This window comes from Phascolarctos cinereus, unplaced genomic scaffold (genome assembly GCF_003287225.1).
Source record: "Phascolarctos cinereus isolate Bilbo 61053 unplaced genomic scaffold, phaCin_HiC Scaffold_4;HRSCAF=312, whole genome shotgun sequence".
NCBI lineage: Eukaryota > Metazoa > Chordata > Mammalia > Diprotodontia > Phascolarctidae > Phascolarctos > Phascolarctos cinereus.
This window is the reverse complement of record NW_027555847.1, coordinates 481496028-481510941: the sequence shown is the minus strand read 5'-3', so window position 1 is coordinate 481510941 and position 14914 is coordinate 481496028. Positions and strand designations below refer to the sequence as shown.

Sequence of the window (14914 nt, the reverse complement as noted above, 5' to 3'; positions counted from 1 at the left end):
CTGTATGTTTACAGTTGCCTTGGAATAAATATTGGCTTCTGCCATGGATAGTAGAAAAGTAGAATGTAAGCTCCTTGAGGGCAGGGATTACCTTGTTTTCCTTTTTATATCTCCAGTGCCTACCATGGAATCTTGCACACAGTAAACACTTATTAAATGTCTGTTGAATTCAGCTGAAAGAAGTGCTAATGTAATAGGAGGAAGAAAAAATTAATAATGCAAAAGAGTTCTATATATATAGACACTCAAGATATTTTTTCTGATTAGTTCTAGAATCTAATCCTAGTTTCTTTTCAGCTGTCAAGATACCGTTAGGAGACACCCTGTTTTCCAGAGGTAAGGCCTAACAAGCAAGCTGTGCTCTGAGTTGGCCTAACAAAAATCCTTTGCATTCACCCTCTAGACGAATACTGCTGCAACTAAATCACAGAAAGGATGGTCCCTAAGCTTGGGTAAGCACCAACAGACCCAGACATGAAGCCCTGCTCTGAATAAAAAAAGTCTCTAGTGAGACTTTTTCACTAGACAACCTCATCTCACTCCTCTCACTGTTGCCGTTATGCCTCTCTACTGTTGCTACACTACACTGTTTGACTCTTTGTCTAGTCACAAGTATATAAATCAAGGTTTGGCCACAGTGAAGTGGGTTGGGGGTGGCAGCACATGTGTCTAGATCCTCTCCTTGCTTGTGAGATGTTTTCCTCACTTTGAAATTAAACTTCTGTTTGATTCCTGCCTCTTCCACCTCTATCTAGCCTGCTCTGTTTGGCTCTGGCCGTCCACGGGTTAGAATTCAGTTCAGTCTGGGTGACACAGCCATGCTAAATATGAATAGTAGCACATTGGTTCCTATGGCTTTATTTCAGAAGGCTATTCAGCTTCCCTCTTCAACCTCCTCCTCATCACTTTTTCTTTTATCCTACTCAGATTGTTTTGGTTTCATACACCTAAGGCATTTGTCAGTTACAGCTATTGAGTTCACTTTATGAATTTCCAGAGTTTTGTTCATGCTGTTGACAAGTTATTAACAAAATAGTTTTTGTCATGTCACGTTGCTGAGCATTTCCAGTGATTTATTTGGGGTAAACAAAAAAAGCCCTTAAAATATAGCAAAAGTTACTGTGCCAGACCATGCGATTTTTAATAAGAATAATTTAAAGAACTGATTACAGATTAGTAATTGCTTGTCACTAATTACTTAGTAATTATTTTTTACAGTTGCCTTGGAATAAATATTGGCTTCTGCCATGGATGGTAGAAAAGTAGAATGTAAGCTCCTTGAGGGCAGGGATTACCTTGTTTTCCTTTTTATATCTCCAGTGCCTACCATGGAATCTTACACACAGTAAACACTTATTAAATGTCTGTTGAATTCAGCTGAAAGAAGTGCTAATGTAATAGGAGGAAGAAAAAATTAATAATGCAAAAGAGTTCTATATATAGACACTCAAGATATTTTTTCTGATTAGTTCTAGAAGTCTTAACTAAAACTTCAGGAGAATAATATGATAATGGACAATGATAAGAGCTAGCACTTTATATAATACTTTATTTTATAAAGCAAGTTATAAATATGTTACTTTATTCTCACAATAACTCTGAAAGGTATGTGCTATTATTATCCATATTTTATGGGTGAGGAAACCGAATCAGGCAGAAATTAAGTGACTTGCCCAGAATTACACAGCTGGTAAGTGTCTGAAGAAGGATTTGAACCCAGTTCTTTCTGATTTCAGGTCCAGCTCTCTCTATGCTGTACTACCTGTCTGCACAGAAGAATGAAAAGAGATAAGAAGTTATCTGTCTGTCATGTGTGGACCTGCACCAAATCAGATCATTATTTAGGACAGCAAACTAATTTCATAAATCTTCATAAAAAATAGCGAGTATATTCATGACCTCCATAGTTCATGTATATAAAAAACACATAAATCAAATAACTCAGTCCCTCATTTTACAGATAAAGAAACTGAGGCTGGGGCAGCTAGATGGTACAGTGGATAGAGCACTGGCCCTGGCGTCAGGAGGACCTGAGTTCAAATACGGCCTTACACACATGATACTCTCTAGCTGTGTGACCCTGGGGAAGTCACTTAACCCGCTTGCCTCACAAAAAAAAAAAAAGAAAAAAGAAAAAAAGAAACTGAGGCCCAGAGAGGTTTAATGACTTTCCCAAGGCTTCAAAGGCAATAAATAACAGCATAGATTTGAACCTGTGTCCTTTGAATTCAGAAACTGTGCTACCATGGCTTATTGGTGCTTCCACATGAAGACCAAGCTCCTTCCTTCAGGCCTGTAGGTTCTTGTTTCTTCTTCTACAAGCCAATACAAGCACCAGTATCCATGTGAGAGTTACAAGATGTATCTTCCAAAGCAATTCGAGTTGAGGCTAGATTGCTGTTGTAATCCAGAGAAAAAAACTGCCTCTGACATCACTCCTTGTTATTAAGGCTCTTCAAGTGTCCTAGAAAATTTAAGATTTCTAATTCATCAAGCTGTACATGCCTGAGCTTGTGGAAAAATCTTCTTGACTCTCAAGACTGGTCTTAGAATCAACTGGGCCTTTGTATACATTCAAGAGTTTCAGGAGTCTTAGATACAGGTTCCTTTTATCTGAGAGGAACCTATGAAGGGCTGGTTCTAATAATTAAAAGAAAGATGATATAGGTAACAGCATTGAGAGGTGGCAGTCATTCCAGGATGAATTTGGTGTAAATAAATATCTTAAGAATGACCTTGAAAGAAATTACTATTGACTTGGATTGGGGGCAGAGGGCCAATGGGTAAAATCTTTTCCATAGCAATAAAGAAAAAAATGTTGTTGACTTTTAGCATGGAAACTTATGAGGCCATAAGCAGCTACAGTTCAAAGGAAACTATAAACTCTCAATACACACACACACAAAAATACTACTTAATGTTTCCTAAACTTAATTCTTATACAAATTCTTAAGCTTAATACAAATGTTTTTTTCTACTTAGGATAAGGATATCTCCAAACAGACCCTTTTCTTGAAGTTTCAATAGATAATAAGTGACAATGGTAATAGCAATAATAATAACAAGAATAATACAGGCTTGCTCCATCATTTAACCTTACTTCTACAGATAGAATTGTATACATTAGTAGCACCTCAAATTGTGACAAGGGATCACAGTAAGGGATTAAGCTTGCTGACAGTCTTTTTGACCTTCAAGACTGGTCTTAGAAGGAGCTGGACCTTGACACAGCAATCACTTTTCACTGAATCAAAACTTCACAGAACAAATCCCCTTAATAAAAAGATTTGTTCTGTAAAACTTGGATTCAGTAAAAGGCTGCACCCAAGGACCTAGAAGGCTCTGGAGGTTGTGGGTTCCCCACCTCTGATCTAGTTAATGCTGAAAGGACCCAAAGAACAATTTAGAGAACTGGCCTTGGAGTCAGGAAGGATAGCACAACCTCCCAAGGTTGTTGTGATGATCAAATGAAATAAAATGTGTAAGGTGCTTTGAAAATTATAAAGTGCTACATAAATGATATCTATTATTAATATAATAATTACTAATTAATGACAACAGCAACAGTTTTCCAGTGCTCCAGGAAGTTCCCTGAGATGAAAGGTAAGTGTCCATGTGCATTGGCATAGGGAATTTCCTAACTCAGAGTCACTTATACCAATGAAATCATAAATCCAGTTTAAAAATAAATAACATGTTACAGGGTTGTTGTGAGGATCAAATGAGATTATGTGTATAAAACACCTCACTAACACTTTGCAGCTAAGTGGCACAGTGGATCAAGTGCTGGGCCTCGAGTCAGGAAGATTCATCTTCATGAGTTCAAAGCTGGCCTCAGACATTTACTAGCTGTGTGACCCTGGGCAAGTCACTTAATTCTGTTTGCCTTAGTTTCCTCACCTGTAAAATGAGCTGGAAAAGGAAATGGCAAACCACTTCCGTATCTTTGCCAAGAATACTTCAAATGGGGTCAAGAAGAGTCAGATACAACTGACATGACTAAAAAATAACAACAACCTTAAAGCCCTATAGAAATGTGTTGTTGTTATGTAAATCACTTTATAAATTTTAAAGCTCTACGTATCAATTATTATTACTAGAATGTCAGTAGTTAGTATTATTCTTATTATTGATGAGCTGAGAGGCTGAAGTTATTAAGGACATGATTATAAATATGGGAATCACTAAAAATGAGGGTTCAAGTTGGTTGGAAGATTAGGCTAAGTTCCTACTCACTGAGGATGGTGGTGATAGAGTGATGGGACCTGGACCCTGAATTTTCTCATACATTTCAGAAACCGGTCCCTGGATTTTCCCACATAACCTAGTCCCGCTTAGATACTCAGTAGTTCTTTCCTGTGGCTCTCCCACTCGGCCCAAACTACTTAACTCCTTTCACTCTTTGCACCTGGGCCCCTCAGGCTACTTACTTCTCCTTAATCCCATCTAGATGCTTTCACTGCTGCCTTTGGTCCACCCCAGGCTATTTACCACTCCTTAATCCCATCAAGATCTTTTCACTGACCCTTTTCTCCATTTTTGTATGTAAGTATCAGTCCCATTCTCATCAAGCTGCAACTTTACTAGCAATCTGCCTGCCATACTGGTGTTACAATAAACCTTGCTATTTTGACTGAAATGCTGGAGTGATTGAATTCTTTGCAGGCAGATCCCTGTAACCTTACATTTTGGGGTTCTGAGCACCTCAAACCGCTACAGTGGGAGTGTGTACCAGAGATCAGTATATGACAAGAAGAATCTGGACAGAGGCACATAATGGAACAGTTCTGAGAGACATTAGTTTCAGAAACATTTAAAATAAAATCTTTGGTATTTAAGTAGCATTAAAAAAAATATTTCCTTGTTGCTCTAGCCCAGAATCTCTGAGATAACCTTTCAACATTCAATGCTTAGAAGCCTGGGTTTGGAGTCAAAAGATCTTAGATTCAAATCCTGGCTACTTATTATGTGTGTGACCTTGGGCAAGTCATTTAACCTCTATGTACCTCAGTTTCTTTATTTGAAAAACTAGGGATTTGGACAGATGGTCTCTAAAGTCCCTTTCAGCTCTAGATTTATGATCCCATGATCCTGTCTTGCTCTTTCATTTTTTTGTCTTCCCTTTTCTATTTCCCTGCTTTTCCTTATTTAAATTAAATATGCCCTCTCTTTTCCCTCTCCTAAAGACTTTTTTCCCCTTTATTTACAGCTATTTCTTTTGTGTAGCAATCAAGTTATCCAACATCTAGGTTGGTTCTAAGACTAATCTTGGCTTATCCAGTTTGCTGAAGCAAACAAACCTTAGGTCCAACCACTAGAAAATCTGGCATTACAGTCTCAAATACCGTAAGTACCACTGGGACCCACCCTTCTTTCTTTAAGAAAACTATTCCAATAAGAGTCTTTACTTCATTTTATTTACATGAATATAGTCTTTGTGTCTCAACCTTTTGACGCTTGCCCCACCTCTGTCTTGCAACACTTCTACTCTATCCAGCATTTCCATCCAGATCATTCCACAGTGAAAAACAAAGATATATTGAGATTATAGATTGTGGGAATTCACACAAGGCCAGAAGTTGTTCAGATTAAACAACACACTCATCATGTTAAATAAAATTGAAATTAGAAAAACAATTCAATTCATCTGGGCTTTCTTCTCAGATTGCACACAATAGTGTTTTATATCTTTCTTTTGTGCTTGCAATAATACATATGAGTTATCTGCATTTGTGTCTTATCCTCCTTCCAGTATGTAAGATCCCTGAGGGTGGGTAACCTGCCAAATAAAATTTTTATCTACCTACCCCCAGCCCAGTAAGTGTACACAGTAGTCACTTATTTAACGTTTTGAATGACTGAATGAAGCACCTTGCTAGATATGATTAATTGAGGGTGCTCCTTTCCTCCTATATGTTATTTAATATCAAGAAGGTCCAGGGAGCTAAAGAAAGTGTTATAAAAACCTATGAGGTCCAGGAAATTGGTGACATGCAAGATTCTTTTTTTTTTAAGTGATTTAAACCCTTAGTTGCTTTTTATACGTTTAAAATTTAAAAACCATAGAATCTTACATTTTCAAATTATGTTTTATGAAACTTGCTTTTTTTTTTTACTGTGTCCCATTGCCCTGATAACCTGTTCCTTCCCTATCCCCAAATGTCATTTTTTCAGACAAATGAATTTGCCATACAGTATACAAATACTAGTATTTGTTACACAAATACTGGCTAAGAGCTAATGGACAAGGGGTGGTCACAAGAGTTCTCTTCTTCCCTACTAATTGTGGCTGACTGTTGCAGATTTCTGTTAAACAAAGTGCTTTCCTATGCACTTCACATCTATCCATGAAATAGTAATCATTTTACATTAGTTTGAAAAATACCATCTTTTAAAAAGCTATAGCCAGAATATGACTAGGGAGTTTACCAGAAAGAAATGATCAGGAATAGTACTTGCTGATAATCATCCTTATTGGAACAGAGACAGAAAGAGAATTGGTTATGTATAAGTGAAAATCAAACTGTAATTTCAAGGCATTAATTTAGTTAACCAAATAGATGCATGCAATTAAAATGCAATATTGCTGTGATTATAATGCAATCAGCAAATTATTAAATTGCAATCAAAATGTAAACAAGTCCTATGTGTCTGCCAGAAGTCTTCTCATCTCATTATTTTAGCTAAACCTATAAGCTAGTATTTGGTAAACAGAATCTTCCACATTTCTCAGCTGTCTCATTCAAAATTTGGTCTGCCTTTTCAACATTAGCCACAACCAATATTTTTAGTTGAATAAAAATATTAAAAAAGGCTGTAATTTCTCTTTACAAATGAAATTAAAATCATACAATTAGGAAGCTTGATGATAGCAGAATATACAAAGCTTTGATTTGAGAAAATGAAAATTCATTTTAAATTTAAATATCTCATTTCCATTCATTTAGAGACCTGAAAGAAAAACATAAAATTACTAAGAGCTCAATATTTTCACTATTTATGTTGTATGATCAAAATTAAAAAATATAAGACTGTGTATGTATATATAAATAAATTAATTATTCTAAAAGTATTTTTTAAAAAGCCATAACTTTTTTTTTTGTGAGGCAATCAGGGTTAAGTGATTTGCCCAGGGTTACACAGCTAATAAGTGTCAAGAGTCCGAGGCCAGATTTGAACTTGGATCCTTTTGACTCCAGGGCCAGTGCTCTATTCACTAGCTGCTCCAATACATACTTTCGAAGGGAAAAAAGTCCATTAATTTTGACTTCTCATCTTATATGATAAATTCATGGCATAGTGAAAAAAATCCTAGTATTTTCAGAAGTCAGATTCAGCAGACCTGGCTTTCATCCTCATCCGTTTAGTTTGCCATTCATAAGTGTTTGTTGAATTGAACTGAGGTCAGTATGCATTACAATAAAATATATGTCATAATAACCCCCACCCACCCACCAAAAAAAAAACCAAACCCAAAAACCAAAACAACTTTAGCCACAGGCCAAAGAAATGTGATGAGTTGTGAAAACCCAACTAGCTTATAATATGTAGCTCAATCATACATGTGTACAGTCTACAGGGAGAGTTGTTTGGTTGTTTGGTTGTTGTTCATTCCGGAAGAGGACCAAATGACATCACAGTGTTTGTTGGAGTAGAGCTCCGGTGTGTGTGATTGTGACTGATGGGACCAACATGAGCTCTGAGTGCCCTACACAGGTTGGGCACAAATAGTCCATGTGAACATTTGGGGTGGAGATGTCTCCAAATTTGTGTGTCTCACGTTTCTTCTGAGCTACTACAATTCTGCTTTGCCCATAGAGCACAGCACCTTCTTTAATGTGGGCATACCATGTTGGGCAGTCCTTTGCCAGTGTCTCCCATGTTACACAATCAGTTCCAAAGTTCTTCAGAGAAGGAAGAGGTATAGAATGATGGAAACAACGGTGGAACTCAAGTAATCACAGAACCACAGAATAAAAGAGATAGAAGGGACCTCAGCAGTCATTTAGCCCAATTCACACCCAAAAGAAACCCTTCCTATAATATTACTGATAAGTGGTTATCCAGCCTCTTTCTGAAGACCTTCAATGAGAAGTAATGCATCAACTCTTGTGACAGCCCATTCCACTTTTGGACAACTGTAATTATTAGGGATTTTTTCCTCCTGAAATCATGCCTAAATTGGCAATTTCCATGCATTGTAACATTTGGAATCTGAGGATCTGGGTTCAAATTTTGGCTCTGCTATTTATGTATTTACTATTCTCTCTCATATTTTGCTAACCTTTTACCACCAGCAGTTCCCAGAGAAGACCCCCTCCCCTTTTTCATCTTCTAAGAGTAAATTCAATTCCATAAATGCTTGTTGTTCAGTCATTTGGTCTTGTCTGATTCTTTGTGACCTTATGGAGTTTTCTTGGCAAATATACTGAGTTGTTTGCCATTTCCTTTTCCAGTGGATTAAGGCAAACAGAGGTTAAGTGACTTGCCCAAGGTCCCACAGCTAGTAAGTGTCTAAGGTCAGATTTGAACTCAGGTCTTCCTGACTCCAGGCTCAGAGCTCTATCCACTGAGCCATCTAGCTGCCTCCATAAACACTAGGTACCTTCAAATTATGTGAGGCATTAAAACAGAAAAAGAAAAAAGAGACAGTTCTTGCCCGTAAGGAGCAGGGACTTCTTTCACAGCTGGGGAAGTGAGTATGAATGAGTCATATCTGTTGCCAGCCAGAGCTGCAGAGCTTTAGCAAACAAACAAATAAAGAAATGGTGAATGAATAAATGAATGAATAAGTGAGTGAACAAATAGATAAATGAATGATTGACATAATATGCACATGTACATTTTGTTTTGTGGGGGCGGAGAATGGATAGAGCATTGATTTTTACTGGTATAAGGCAATTCCCAGTGAGGGGACATCCCTGAACAACACAGAATGGCGCTTCCTCAGAATCTTCAAGTCTTAAAGATCTGATTGAGACCCTGAGACATCAAATGACTTGCTGCTGGTTCCACAGTCAGTAGGTCAGAGATAGGACTTGTGTGCCTCTACTAATGCTATGTTCATTCCTGCTGGATTACCACCTTTAAAAGCATTGCATTCAGCACACTTAATACACTCAACACATTCAACACATTCTGCTCATTCAACATACACAGGATAGGCAGGACATACATCACTTCCACAATGTATTGCTCCATTCACTAATCTATTCCACACCCTTCATTACTATGACATCCTAAAGAAGTGGCTTCAACTCATTTTGGGAATACAAAAATAGATTTACAGATATTCTGGTTAGGCATCTATCCTTCATACTAGTTGGTGAGACTGGTTCGGGTAAAACAACACAGATCCTCAGTGGTGTGTTGAATTCATGCACTCCTTACCAGGACCCAAGAGAGGAGTGGCCTGTACACATCCCAGGAATGTTACTGCAGTGAGTGTTGGCTCAGAGAATTGTTGATGAAATGGACGTGATGTTAGGTCAGGAAGTTGGGTACTCCATTCTATTTGAAGACTGAAGTAGTGCAAAAACTATTCTCAAATACATGACAGATGGAATGTTACTTTGAGAAGCTATGACTGATCCCCTTCTAGAGTTATGGTGTTATAATCTTTGATGAAGCTCATGAAAGGACTTTGGCCACAGATATTTTCATGGGAGTTCTGAAGGAAGTTGTGAGGCAAAGATCAGATTTAAAGGTTATCATTATGAGGGCAACTTTAGATGCAGGGAAATTTCAGATTTAATTTGATAATTGTCTCCTTTTAACTATCCCTGGCTGTACACCCTGTTGAGATTTTTTTATACTTCAGAACCAGAGAGAGAGTACCTCAAAGCAGCAATTTGAACTGCGATACAAATTCACATGCATGAAGAGGAAGAAGGAGATCTTTTCCTTATTGAGCAAGAGGAAATTGATGAAGCCTGTAAGAGAATAAATAAAGCATGAAGTTGATGATTTAGGTCCAGAAGTTGGTGGTGTTAAAATCATTCCTCTGTATTCCATACTTCTATGCCAACAACCTCCAAAAAAACCCAAAATGCAGCAATAGAGTGAAAGGTCTACCAATCTTGCAGAGATATCACCAACAATAAATAGATGGTGCTGTGTTTTTCATTGACCCTGGATTTGCAAAACAAAAGGTATATAATCCTTGAATCAGAGTGAGAGTTTCTTTTGGTGACAGCAATCAGAAAAGCTTCTACCCAGCAAACAGCTGGTCCAGCTGGTCATACCAGTCCTGGAAAATGTTTCAGACTTTATACAGAGAATGCCTATAAAACTGAAATGCAGGAAAATACTTACCTTGAAATTTTGAGGTCTAATTTGGCTTCAATGGTGTTGCCATTGAAGAAACTTGATACATTTCGATTTTATGGATTCACCAGCTCCTGGTATTTCCATCAGAAACTCTGATGACAGCCCTAAAGCTTTCGAATTTTCTAGTTGCTTTAAATGGCTATGAAGATTTGATTGAATTGGGGTCCATGATGGCAGAATTTCCATTGGATCCACAGCTTGCTAAAATGTTTATTGAAAGTTGTGACTGCAACTGTCCTAATGTGGTCCTATCTGTGACTGCTGTGTTGTCAGGTAATAGAAGGAAAAAGCCTCTCTTATCTTTTCCCCCTCTCCTTTCTCCCCTTTCTATTCTTGTCTCACCCCCCAAAAAACTTAGTTTGGGTGGACATCACTTAGTTTTTTCTAACATTATAGTCTGATGTATACTCTAAAAAAAAGAACAAATACATTGCATATGAAAATATTTACTTAAAAAATAAAATCTTCACAAAATTTATAAAAAATAAAAAATTTATTGTATGAAACATAACAAAAATAATGAACTCTGAAATACTGGTAAAACTTAGATTGCCAAATTGTAAAGATAAGAATATTGGTACCTTACTGTAATAGTAACTGTTATAATTCAGAATTTTGAACAAGACAGGTCATTTATAGACTTACCTCCCTAGGTTTGTCATTAGTACCAGGCCCTTGTTTTGAAGACTGTTACAGTGATCCTCTTGATTGTATACAAATATGCCAGCAAAAAGAATATCAATTAAAACTGCTACTGTGGAAGAATAAAAATAGTAATGAAAAATAATAATAAAAAAAACCAAACCTCACTCCAAAGCCAACTCTTGGCCATGCTGCCTCTGAGCTACTGTTTAGAAATTTGGAATGCTTAACAAAAATTCCTAGAAGCCTGAAATTTCTGGGTAGTATGTGGGTAAAGGGAAGGCATTAACTTTTATTATTATTATTATTATTATTTGCTGCCTCTTTTGAATAATGTATTAGTTAAACTTAAGTGATAGAGATCATAGACTAATAAGAACCACTTCTAATGCCCCATTAAGTATTAGGTAACAAGGGGAGCCTGAACCAGGATCTATGAGCTAAATTCTCCACCTTTTCTAGTGGAAGTATTAGCCTCTTGTTTTTGGTAAACTTGTCCTCATTTGGAAATGTTATATGTAAGTACCTATTTCTTGAAACTAGCAGGAAACTCTCTAAACATCTTGAGCCATGTCAGTCTTGTTGGACTGGTTCCTCTTCAACCCCTCCTTCCTCCTCTTTTCTTCCTTAATGTCTAAACACTGTGGCAACATTGTGTGTCAATCATCTAACTTGCTTTGAAATTATATAGCATAAGATGGAGATGAATTTTTGAAAAAGTGGTGTATATATAAATATTTCTTCAAATTTTGAGTTATGCACAAAGTATTTAACCTTGACTTAATCAAGGCCACTTACTAATTTTGACAATATTAAATTTTATGTTCCAAGACATAGTAATATGCCTTATGTATATCCATCTTGATATTATCTCAATGTATATGTCCCCCATTTTAGAAAATTAAACACTTAGGGAGAGAATCATGATTAATTTGCTTTCTAAAGTACATGGAATGCTTCAGAGAGCTGTATTAAATAGTTTGTTAAAAAGGTATAGGAGGCCTTATGAAGTGCTTTATATTTTAATTCAATTCAATAGACATTTATCAAATGTACCCAATGTGTGAGGAGCTAATGTAATTTTGACTTTAGGGAAGCACTAGTGGTCCTGTATGGATGTGTATAAGGATATAGAATGTGTAATTTGAAACAAAGCTGGAAAAATAGGTTGGAGTCAGAATGGGGGGGTGGGGGTGGTGCTTTTAAAACCAAGTTTATAAATATATAGTCTATCCTAGAAACAATAGGGAGATACTAAAAATTTTTGAGCAAGAAAGTGATGCAGTCAGACATGTATTTTAGGAAGATTATTTTGGTTGCTATGTGAAGGCCAAATTAAAGTAGGGCAAGACTGGGAGCAAGGAAACAAATGAGGAGGAAGTTTTCTATAATAGTCCAGGTGAAAGGTGGTGACTACCTGAATTAAGATGGTGGCTATGAGAATGGAAAGGAGACAGATGAAAGAGTACTGTAGAAATAGAATAGATAAGACTTGGTAACCAAGAAGATATGAAGGGCAAGGGAGATTGAAAAATTGAGCAATATTCTGAGGTTGGGAATGTGAATAACTGGGAGGATGCTGATGCCCTCAACATAAAATGGAAAGTTTGTTGGAGGATCAGGTTTAGGGAGAAAGATGATCAGTTCTGTTTTGGACTTATTGAGTTTGAGATGCCAATGGTACATTCAAGTAGAGATATCCAATAGGCAGTTAGTGATGCAGAACTGAAGACACAGTATATCCTGGAGTATGCTGGTGAATGTTTAATAATTGGGTCTTTGAAAAAAAAATGTACACAAGATATATATTTATGATTAATCTTCATTAATATATTTTCTCCATCATTTTCTTAAACATCAACAATCAATAAAATAATAAACCAAGCTCTGGCATATAGTTTTTGTGGATTTTTGAGGTATAAATTCTCATTTTGAAAATTTACAATGATATGGTACATTAGATAGAGAGCTGGGTCTGGAATCAAGATGATGTGAGTTCAAATCCAGTCTCAGATACTTACTTGCTGTATGTCCCTGGGCAAATCACTTAATCTTTCTCAGATTCCTTAATTATACATGGTATAATAATAGCACCAACCTCTTAGGATTATTGTGAGGATCAAATAAGATAACATTTGTAAAGCACATAAATAGAGATTCTGGCACATAGTAGGCACTTAATAAATGCTTTTTTTCTTTCCTTCTTTCTTCACAAACTGCAGACCAACAAATGTAGAACTGTGATCTGTACTATATATCCTTTGCTGATCCTCCTCTGCACCTTTGCTTGCATTATTCTCTGTTAGTGGAATATCTTTCTTTCCTATTTCTGCATATGCTCATAGCCTCATAGATTTAGAACTGGAAGGGGTCTTAGAGGTCATTTTAGAGGCAATATTAATGGCTAACATTTATTTATTGAATTAAAGTTCGCAAAATACTTTTCTCACAACAATTCTATAAGGTAGGTGATGCAACTCTCTCCATTTTTACAAATGAGGAAACTGAGGCTGAGAGCAGTTAGAAGACTTCCCCAATGCCACATAGATAGTAGGTGTCTGAGGTGGAATTTGAGCTCATATCTTCCTGATTCCAATGTCACTCTTTTATTAGTGACACCACTTTGTCTTCATAGGATGAGAATACCAAGGACCAGAAGGGTCACACTGGTAGTAAATGGCAGAGAGGAATTTGAATTCAGGTTCTTCAATCCCACATTTAGAACTCTTTGTTTAAATCTTTGTCTTTTGACAAAAAGTCACATCATAATGAAATTAAGGGAGCAAGGAAAAAATACTTTTCAAAACTATAGGTAGGGGAAGAGTTCATGACTAAACAAATAATAGAGAAGCTCAAACAAGATAAAGTAATTTTTATTATAAAACTAAAAAGTTTTAAATTAAATCTAACATAGCAAAAATTAGAAGTCAAACAAGTAATTGGAAAAAATCTTTGCAACAAGGTAAAGGGCTCGATCCAAGATATATAAGGGACTGGTCCAAATTTATACGACTATTCTCTAATACATAAATGGCCAAAGGTCAGGAACAGGCAGGTCCAAGCTATCAATAACTACATGACAATATGTTCTAAATTACTAATAGTTAGAGAAATGCAAATCAAAGCAACTTTGAGGTTTAACTTCACACCTATCAGATCAGAGAAGATGACAAATTGGAAAAGTGACAAATGTTGGAGAGGCTGTGGGAAAACAGGTACACTAGTCAATTGTTGGTGGAGTTGTGAAATGGTCCAGCCATTCTGCAATAGAATTTGGAACTATGCCCAGAAAAATTTCAGACTGTGCATACCCTTTGAGCTATTATTAAGGAATGAAGGAGAGAGGGAAAGGATCTATATATACAAAGAGTTTTATAGTAGCTCTTTTCATGGTAGCCCAAAACTGGTAACTAAGGGATTGTTCTATTAGAGAACTGGCTAAACAAATTATGGCATATGAATGCAACAGAATATTATTTCTAATTTTTTTTATTTTTTGAAGCATACTTTTTAAACTTTCTTTTTCTTGTTTTGTTTTTGTCTGTGTTTTCTTTTTTAACACGGCTAACACAGAAATATTTTAAGTTACTGCACCTGTATAATCTATATCAAATTGCTTTGAAGGGAGAAAGGGAGGAAGAGAATTTGGAACTCAACATTTTTTTTTAAAAAGAATGTTAAAATTTTTTTTACATGTAATTGAGAAAAAATTAATTAAAAATTAAATGTAAAAAAGAAAAAAGGAATTTAAGCCCCTTGAAGGCAGAGGCTGTTCTTGTCTTTTTATCCCCAGAACCTAGCAGAGTGTCTGGGACATAGTAAGTACTCTAATAAATGCTTGACAGTTGGTTTATTGATTGGGAAAAGAAAAATTTGTCTTGATACACAAGATGATAGTTTAGGGCTGGTTCCACCCTCTTCCTTTTACAGATAAGGAAACTGA

General features: G+C 36.3%; 1 long non-coding RNA gene and 1 pseudogene across 1 annotated transcript in view; both read left to right on the top strand.

The window, feature by feature from the left end:
- Nucleotides 1-4639, top strand: part of LOC110212541 (uncharacterized) — a 62837-nt gene extending 58198 nt beyond the window's left edge. Inside the window, exons 2-3 of the long non-coding RNA XR_013486225.1 lie at nt 298-452; nt 1737-4639. This is a non-coding gene — a long non-coding RNA (uncharacterized LOC110212541). The remainder of the gene's footprint in view (nt 1-297; nt 453-1736) is intronic.
- A 4402-nt stretch (nt 4640-9041) lies between these two features.
- On the top strand, nt 9042-12820 carry LOC144454164 (ATP-dependent RNA helicase DHX15 pseudogene; annotated as a pseudogene).
- Nucleotides 12821-14914: the final 2094 nt, after the last annotated feature.